General features: G+C 50.2%; 1 long non-coding RNA gene across 1 annotated transcript; it reads right to left on the bottom strand.

Annotated features, from left to right (window-relative positions):
- Positions 1 to 5,894: 5,894 nt before the first annotated feature.
- LOC132004306 (uncharacterized) lies at positions 5,895 to 7,069 on the bottom strand. The gene is made up of 3 exons (XR_009400486.1): positions 6,836 to 7,069; positions 6,655 to 6,744; positions 5,895 to 6,109 (listed from the first exon to the last, which is right to left on the bottom strand). It is a non-coding gene; the product is annotated as an uncharacterized LOC132004306 (long non-coding RNA).
- Positions 7,070 to 8,296: the final 1,227 nt, after the last annotated feature.

The following is an 8,296-nucleotide window of genomic DNA, read 5'->3' as shown; positions in this document are numbered from 1 at the left end:
GCTGGGAGTTTTTGGGGAGGGAGGCCTAGCTGTCCGAGGTGAGGTCGCATGCAGTGAGAAACCCAGCGGAGCACAATGAAGCCCAACCCGACCATCAGTCCACAGAATTGTCAGCTAAATAAAATGATGGTTGTTTTGCACCTGTGAGTGTAAGAGGCATTTGTCAAGGTGTCCCAGCGGGTGGCAACACTCCTCGGCCCTGCTTCATCGTGGTCTACTGGGCCACAGCCGCAGGCCTGCCCTCCGTCTGCAAGGGGACGCACTGCCCACTCTCCTCTGGAGAGAGAGTCAGGGAGGCAGCAGGGGTGGATGAGAAGGCACGCCCAGGGGACGGGCGGCCACGACCGCTCCTGCCAGCCGTTTGGGTTGCATCATTAAAAGCATTATTAATAAAGATGCATTGTGGAAGATCAAGCTCGTGCCTTCTCATTGCTCCTGACAATTTTGCACCGGCTGCTCATTGACTGAGTGGGTAGCGGCCCCCGCCAGAGAGAATGAAAGAGCTAGCATCAGCCTCCTCCCTATTGACTTGGGGGCCGCAAGGAGGGGGCTTGTCCTCTGGGAAGTCAGCTGTGCTCTGAATGGTGGCAGACAGGAGGAGAGGAGAAGGACCCGGGAACGGCGTGGCTCCCCGCGGGCTGGCAGGGACTGCCCCGCGTGCCGGCAGCCCGGGGACACGGTCCGCGGTGGCTACACCCAGCACATCTTTGCAACTGCCCTTCCTTCTGCCTGGCATGCTCTTTCCTCTTTCCTTGCTGGAACGTGGCAGACTCGTGTGCAGTCCTCAAGGCCCAGACACGTGCATTTCTGTCTGGGCCCTGCTTGCCAGCCTGTGGTTTCTGGCAGGATCCACCTCTCTGTGACCCCTTGGTCCCCAGCGCTGACCTAAAACCATCAGTTCAGCACCATCTCTCCTGCCACTGTGGGAGTCTCTGGAGGGCAGGACCCGTGTTCCTTGACCATAGCTAGATTTGCCTGCACCCAAATTAAAGTTGGTCACCAGGAAATCAAACTCAGGCACCATCTCTCATGGCACTCATCCCCGAAAACACGTTTCTGAGGCACAGTGTCTCTTCCTACCCTCTCAAACCCTGCTGTGGGTGGGAGTCTCTGGTTGAATCCAGGGGGATGGGAGTCATAAAAACTCCTGGACCGTGAGCCCCACCTCGGACCTCAAATCCACCTCCACTGGGATGGGGCTCTGGAATGTGTACTGTAACAAGCCTTACCGTCTCCCCACGCCCATGACCCCCAAACATGGCCAGGACTGGGACTGGCTGGGCTGGAGCAAGGGTGGCCTGTCTCACTGAGCCACACTGGTTTCTCTCTGGGCCTCCAGGAGACCCTGCTTGTACCTCACCTCCCCGCAGGCCGGTGCCCATGGCCCTGCCGGGATCATGGGCCCTGAGCTCGTCGTGTGCCCCACTCCTTCTCATTCCTGAAGCTCGGACACAGTGTCGCCTCCTCTAAGAGACCTCCCGTACATCTCGGCCGCAGGCCAGAGAGCCGCCCCTACCCTCTTCCCACCCCATGTGCACATCTGTAGGGCTGTGTCATGATGACTATTTATGTCTTCGATGTCTGTCCACTCCCCGGGACAGGCGGGGCTCAGTGCCGTGTCCACGGTCTGTTCTCAGCAGGGCCGGAGGAGATGCGCCGAAGAGGTTATTGAATCAGTGACTGGACGGCCGAACTGAGAAGCCCCCGAGATTGCAAGCAGGAGTGGAGGCCACGGAGCGGAGGCTGAGACCAGTGAGTTTGGGGAGCAGGGGGGACACACTCAGCAGGAGCCAGGAACCAGGAGCCAGGCCCGAGGGAAACAGCAGTGCCAGGAAAGTTGCTCTAGAACCAGCCTGACCTGAAGGGTCATGGTTAGGAGCTCAGGTCGTGATGCAAAACTGCCTGGGCTTGGATCTTTACCCCGTGCCATCCCGGCGTGGGAGGCGTTGGACCAGGGTCTCACCTCCTGACAGCAGTGGCCTGGGCTGTGGTTCTGGAACTGCAACCCGCTGTGGAGGGCGCTCAGCACATATCTGGCTGCACACAGGTCACAGTGGATGTGAGTGGCGGCCACACGCAGCGGCAAGCTTACCCCCCACCCCCACCCCCACCCCCGGACATAGGGCTACGGCACCATTTTGGAGATGAGGAGACTGAGGCACCAAGAAGTAAAGTAACTGATCAGGCTCCCATCGTGGGCCAGAGGTGGAGCCCGAGCACTTCTGCCCTGGGAGGCAGGAGGGCCCTGGAGTCTGGCGGATATTCAGCTCGCAGTCCGCCCCGCGCACACGCACTCCCACACATGCACCCTGGGACCTTGGCCATGTCATCACCTTCCAAGCCTCGATTTTCCATCATCAAGTCATGGCTCGCTGCCATGCACTGACTCCCTGGGAAGGCCTGGTCAGCCAGCGGTCTCTGCCACCACCTCGCCCATTTATCCTCCCTGATGTCATGGAGCAGCGCCGTCCTCTCCGCTCACAGCCAGCGAGGTTAAAAATACACCCAAACGATGCTTCCATCGACTTCCCTCTGAGTTATGGGCTGAGGCCTCTGGCTGCCTCTGGCTCTGACTCCAGAGGCCACAGAGGAGACTGTGCACAGCCTGAGTGAGCCCAACCAGCCCACAGGGACGACCTCACCTTTCCTACCTGTGAAATGGGCTAGCAATGCCCCTCCCCAAAGGCGGCTCACATCTGCGTGTCTCTGGATGACGCGTCTGCAGTTGGCTCCTCCGGTCCTGTCTGGTCCACCAGGCAAAGGCAAGTTACGAAGTGTGACTCAGGACAGGATAAAGGACATTAGGAATTCTGCCGCTGTGTCACTTCCTCAATATTCTTCAGGGCCTCAGCTGGAGAGACCCGAAGAGGAGTTGCAACATTTAGTAGAAGCAGTAAATCACAGCCGTAGGATCCTCAGAGACGCTGGAGAGGAAATTGTGCCTTCTATAGCGCTCGGGCGGGGCTGAAGTTCTTGGAAATGTGAGGCCAGCACCCCCGCCAACGCATGAGGTGGGGGTCCCCCTCACTCCCATCCTGAGAAAACAATCGGGAGTGTGTGAGGCCACACCAGCCTCCATAACGCCTCTACCCCGCCTCCCCCAACACACACACCCCCTCGGTGACTCCCTCATCAGCTGCCTCCCTCCTCCCCGGATAAACCAACCCAGACTTTTTCAGCCAAGGGCAAAGTGCCCAGACTCCAGGGCTCTGCTGTCCTAATATTACGATAGCCATTTACATTTCAATTAACTGAAATTGAATTTAATAAAAATGCAGTTCCTCAGTCTCCCTAGCTGCATGCAGTTCCAGTGTTGGGGAGCCACGCGTGCCTTGTGGCTCCTATCTTGGATGGCAGGGCTCTCTAGAGGATGATTTATGATTGGCCTGAACTGGCCACAGAATCCCACTCCCCATCTCCAGCGGTTGGGCTGTGGCTGTCACGTGACTTCTCAACAGTGAGGTGTGCAGGCAGCCTGGGCAGGATGGGCCTCTGGGTACAAAGGGAGAGACCCAGGAGGAGCAGGCTTTTCAGATGGTTGCCACCCGCTTGCTTCCAGACTTTGTAGGCTAGCGTGAAAGGCTGCAGTGGCCAAAGCCAAGGTGACCATCTTGCAGCTGGAAAGATATGGGGCTCCGCTGAGCTCTGGAACCAGCTGCTTCCAAACTTCCCTTTATATGAACATTCGAGCCACTGTCGTTGGGGATTCCTGTCACCTGCCACTAAACGCTTTCTGGGTGACAAAGTAGGAAATGATAGTTGCATTATATTTTCAGGCCTCTGGCTAAGTTGTTCCCTCTACACCTCTCTTCACATCCGTCATGAAGCTGGAAGTGACCATTCTCTCCTCTGATCCCACACTGGTCCCTATTTGCCAGCCCTTGGTACCAGGCACTGGCAGAGTGAGGGCAGTGTCTATAGCCGTCTTCACGGAGTGGTATCCCCGGGCCCTACAAGAGTTCCTGGCAAGTAGCAGGTACTTGATTCATACTTGATGAATAAAAGAACAGATGCTTTATTTTAGCATCCCTACATGGTAAAGTTTACACTAAAGCTTGCAAAATGAAGGAGTGCATTTCTCACAGTTCTCAGAACTCGAGAAATTCAGAGCAGGCTGCCTACCCCTACCTCACACCATACACACAAACATATTCCTAGTAAATGATAGTCAAATGCAGAAGCAAAGAGTTGACATTTGTATTTATTTCTTTAAAATTCTATGTGGAGTCCATTGACGGATGAATGGATAAATAAAGTGTGGTGTATTCATACGATAGAATATTATTTCACCTTAGAAAGGAAGCAACTTCTGATGCAGCATCCTTCTGATGCTACAACATGGGTGAACTTTGAGGACTTATTATACTAAGTGGAATAAGCCAGTCACGAAAAGACAAATTATATGATTCCACTTATATAAAGCACCTAGAGTAGTCAAAGTCATAGAGACAGAAAATAGAATGGCTGTTGCCAGGGGCTGGGGGGAGGAGGGGGTGGGGAGTTGTCTAATGGGGACAGAGTTTCAGTTTTGCAGGATGAAAAGAGTTCTGGAGATCGGTTGCACAACAGTGTGAATATACCTAACTCTACAGAACTGTATACTTAAATTTTTGGTAAATTGTGTCATGATTAAAAAGTGTTTAAATGACATGGAATATATATCCGAAAGGGTATATAAAATGACTGTGTCCAGTTTAAACAAGAATGCTAAGATGAACCAGTGGGAGCACCAGCCATCTGAAGAAACAGCACCTGAGACTTCTGATGCCCTGGGTGTCCCTACCTGGTGTCACCCCGCCCTCCCCTGTAGAAGAAATGGCCCTTTAGAACGCTGTTCATTTCCTTGCTTTCCCTTATTGTTTTGCTTAAACAATATAGAGCTCAGGTTTGCTCAATCTGAATGCTACATAAATGAAACAAAAAAGCAAATGCTGTATCTCTTCTGTCACTTCCTCTTCTCCCCGAATATTTTTGGGGTGAGGATTTTTACTGTTACGATTTGTTAAGCTTGCATATGTGTCACAGGCTCTTTGGTACGCCTCATAAATTTCACAGTTACAAAATACAAACACAAAGCGCTAAATGTAAAGATTGAAGTTCTTTAAAAAATAAAGAAATCTAGGTGACTATTTTTGTCATCTTCAGATGAGGAAGGCCTTTCCAAGCATAACACCAAAGACAGAAATCACAAAAGAATCAGTTGACATGTTGGATGACAAAACAGTTTAAAATGTCTGTGGATAAAAATGCCCTGAGCAGAGTTACAAAGGCAAAACACAAACTGTGAACACTTATTAACAAAACAGAAGACACAGAAAAGACCAATATCCTCATCATATGAAGGGGTCTTTCAGATTACATATGAAAGGGCTGAACATGCTCCCACACTGCTGGTCTGAATGGTGAGCGGGTTGGTGAGCGGGCGACATATGGCGGTATGTACCCAAAGACGAGTGTGTACCCTTTACCCTGGAGTAGCCGATGTAGGAGTTTCACCGGAGGGAACAGGCAGAGATGTACAGTACAATTCATGTACGAGATGTCCTTCACAATCATTTCTACAATCGGGGGAAAATGCAAGTGACCTAAATGTCAAACACCAGGGAATGGTTTGAACTATCAAAACCACTGAAGTCGTGTCTCGGAAAAATGTCTCCCTTCATCAGGGCGATACCAGTTGAGATAAAAAGCAGGTTATACTCTGATAGACAGATGACTGGAACGCAAAATGGGACACCCAAGTGGGAACACGGTGGACGGTGTCTTCTATCCAACACAGAAATTATACTCTTAGACATTTACCCAAGAGAAATGTAAACATGACCACAAAAGCTTGGGTACACATGGTCATGAGTTTTATTTTCAACAGTCAAAAACTGGAACGAACCCAAATGTCCATCACGCGAGGCGCAGATAAACGCGGTGTACCCATACAATGGAGTACTGGTGCCCAGTAACGAGGAACAGACTTTTGGCTGAATCTCAGAGACATCATGTTAAGTGAATGCGTCGAGACACCAAAGGCTAGCTACAGTATAATTACATATCTACGGCAGACTGGGACAGGCACAACTACGGTGACGGAAGACGAATCGGCGTTTGTCAGCAGCTGGGGGTCAACATGGAGATCAATTGCAAATTAGTAAGAGCAGATTGGGGGGGATGAAGGAAGTGTCCTACGTCTTGATTGTGGTGGTGGTTACGCAGCTGTCTGTGTTTATCAAACTCCTCAAACTGTCACTTAAAATTGGTGGATTTTATTGTCTATAAACTATTATATTTAGAGACAAATATCTTATTGTCTGTAAATTATACCTCAACAAAGCTGATGTTTACCAGTTTTTCTGAGTGTGTTGTTAATAACATGGTGGGTAGGGTTTCAGTGTTGTCTAAAAAAATAGGATGCTTCGAGTCTCAGGAGAGACTAAGATACACTGTGGTAAGAGCTCCCCACGATCGTAACCAAACTGAGGTTTGCCTCATTCTCCTGTCCCAGTGTCCCGTACATTGGAGGACTGTGCAAGGCGGGTCTCCTCCACATGGTGCACCCAGCATCCAGCCAGCCGCCATCTTGTGGCTCCATCACTGGGACACGTGACTTCCACAATTACCATCATCGGGGGAAAGAGGTCGAAAGAGAGTTGCAGTTCTTACCTGTGTCACCCTGAAATTAACCCAGGTCACATCTGCTAGTAGTCTGAGGCCAGAACAAGTCACATGATCCCACTGCAATGGCAAGGAAGACTGAAAACATGGATCTTCAGTGAGTGCTAGTTGTTTTTGCCCTAATATTCCAATTACCCCTTCCTCCCTCCTCCCTACACAGAACACGCACCCCTTCTTTAAGGGAAGACACCGATGTCCTGCCCCACCATTGCCTCCAGCTGACAGTGTAGGATCTGTGGGCAACATGCACTGGTCATCCTCTGTGTGGGGCTCCTCTTTGTCCAGAGCCTTTTGAACTAAAACCACAAGTCGTATACTCCTTTCCACGTATACCCAATATCTTCCCAGGGCAATAGGGATCAGATAATCACAATAAGCATTCCCATTTGGAGTCCATCAAGACATTTCAAAATTCATCTGGAATTTCTAAGGAAAAAAACTTTGAGAATTTCAGAAAGCATGGCAACCTTGAGAACCTGCCAGGCACACTGTGTAGCCCCTACCTTGCGGGTGAGAAGATTCTCGACTGAAGCCCTGAGTCCTCTCTCTGACAAAATCTCCATGTCCAGGTTCCTCCACAGCCCCTCACTGTACCTTTTGGGGCTCTTTGTCCCCCCATCCCCCAACTCTATTTTATCTTCCTTCTTGGCCATATCCGGAGTGAGCTTTCTCACTTTCTTGTCTGCTTCCTTTCTCCTAGAAGGGGTGAAAACTCAAACGTTATTTCATTCCATCTAAAGTGTCAGATCATCAAAGGCTTTTGTAGCCCAGGCCTGGGATTTCATTCCCTTTAAATTTAATTATACTAAATGTATATAAATTAAATTATAATTAATTAAATTTAATTATATTCCCTTTAAAGCCTAGTAGGTGGGGCACACCTGGGTGAGTGACTCAGTCGGTTAAGCATCTGAATCTTGATTTCGGCTCAGGTCATGATCCCAAGGTCCCGGGACCAAGACCACATTGGGATCCATGCTGGGCACGGAGCCTGCTTGAGATTCTCTCTCTTCCCCTCCCCTCCCTCACTTGTGCATATGTGTGCACGCACATTCTCTCTCCCCCTCTAAAAAGTTATTTCTTAGGGCACCTGGGTGGCTCAGTCGGTTAAGCATCTGCCTTCAGCTCAGGTTATGATTCTAGGGTCCTGGGATAGAGCCCCACATCGTGTTCCCTGTACAGTAGGGACCCTGCTTTTCTCTCTGTGTGTGTCTTCCGTGCCCCCTGCTTGTGTTCTCTCTGTCTCTGTCTGGAAAATGAATAAATAATCTCTTTTTTAAAAAAATTTAATTAATTCTTAACATTAATTAATTAATTAAAACCCCAGCAGGCATCTGCTCTATCTGCCTCAAGTGTATTCTATGTGCTAAACTTCTTGACAAGAAAAAATTCTCACCCATATGCCTTTGCTTTATCACCTCTGACCTTATTTCTCTCAATGGGATGGTTGACTCTGTCAGACACAAGAGGTGGGAAGGCCAGGTCCTACTGTAATATTGCCCTTCAGTCACCTTAAGCAAAGGAGAGGTGTTGTGGGTTTTCAGGTCCAAAGCTCTTTAAACACCACCTCTGGCTGTTGGGCCTGGAGAAGCACCCAGATTGTTACATCAGCCTGACTCTGTCCTGAACT

Source organism: Mustela nigripes, chromosome 16, assembly GCF_022355385.1.
Source record: "Mustela nigripes isolate SB6536 chromosome 16, MUSNIG.SB6536, whole genome shotgun sequence".
In the NCBI taxonomy this organism is placed as follows: Eukaryota; Metazoa; Chordata; class Mammalia; order Carnivora; family Mustelidae; genus Mustela; species Mustela nigripes.
This window is presented reverse-complemented; position numbering and strand designations above follow the sequence as displayed.